Genomic DNA, 1,144 nt, shown 5'->3' on the forward strand with positions numbered 1-1,144 from the left:
ATTGAGACTGGTAGGAGGGGTGGAGATGCAGAATGGGCTGACCACAAACCACCATGTGGTGATAGACAATAGGAAGGGGTATCTCAGCTATGGATGTTTCACCTGGAGGGGCAAGACTCCCCAGCCCCAGCACCAGGCTCCCAAGCCCAGAGTATCAGTACCAGGAAGAGGAACACCCACAACATTGGCTGGGAAAAACAGCGAGGATTCCTACTGTCTGGGTGGGACAGAAGGCTTCAGGTAATCCAGATGTCCTCTTAGAGGGCCTGTGCATAGACTCACTTGCAGGCACTCACCCTGGTCTCTGGCAAAGGGACAGTGACTCGGGGTGGGGGGACATTGGATACATATGAGGAGAAACTGAGTTGTGTGGCTTTGGGGCAAAGACTGGAGGGACAGTAGCCATTTTTCTCTGTGGGGTCCTCCTCTCATGCAACTGGCAGAAACCCAAAATGCTGCTTTGAGGAGATGTGTGAATCCATGCTCATTGGAGTATTGTTTACAATGGCCAAGATGTGGAGGCAGCCTGGGTGTGTGTTGATAAATGAATAGATAAAGAGGAGGTGGTACATATATACAATGGAATATTGCTCAACCAGGGAAGGGAATAGATTTTTACAATCAGCAGAAGAATGGATGGACCTGGAAGGTATTTTGCTGAGTGGAGTATGTCAGACAGAGAAAGACTGACGCAATGTGATTTCACTTATATGTGGAATCTAAAGAACAAAATAGTGCTTGTTTCGGCAGCACATATACTAAAATTGGAGAGATACAGAGAAGATTAGCATGGCCCCTGGGCAAAGATGACACACAAATTCGTGAAGCATTCCATATTTAAAAAAAAAAAAAAAGAAAAGAACAAAATAAACAACACAGAAGCAGACTTATAGATACAGAGAACATTTTGATGGTTGCCAGATGGGAGGAGTGTTGGGGGTCATGAAAAAGGGGAAGGGATTAAGAAGTATAAATTGGCTGTTACAAAGTAGTCATGGGGATGTAAGGTATAGCATAAGGAATATAGTCAATAATATTAATAACTCTGTATAGTGTCAGATGGGTCCTAATTTATCAGGGTGATAGATGGGAGGGTTGTTGGAAGAAGGGTGAAAAAGGTGAAGGGATTAAGAAGTGCAAATTG

At 44.4% G+C, this 1,144-nt stretch overlaps 1 non-coding gene across 1 annotated transcript; it reads left to right on the top strand.

Moving 5' to 3' along the window:
• Positions 1 to 734: 734 nt before the first annotated feature.
• On the top strand, positions 735 to 841 carry LOC117030680 (U6 spliceosomal RNA). The gene has a single exon (XR_004424441.1). It is a non-coding gene; the product is annotated as a U6 spliceosomal RNA (small nuclear RNA).
• The last annotated feature ends 303 nt before the right edge of the window (positions 842 to 1,144 follow it).

This window comes from Rhinolophus ferrumequinum, chromosome X, assembly GCF_004115265.2.
Source record: "Rhinolophus ferrumequinum isolate MPI-CBG mRhiFer1 chromosome X, mRhiFer1_v1.p, whole genome shotgun sequence".
In the NCBI taxonomy this organism is placed as follows: Eukaryota; Metazoa; Chordata; class Mammalia; order Chiroptera; family Rhinolophidae; genus Rhinolophus; species Rhinolophus ferrumequinum.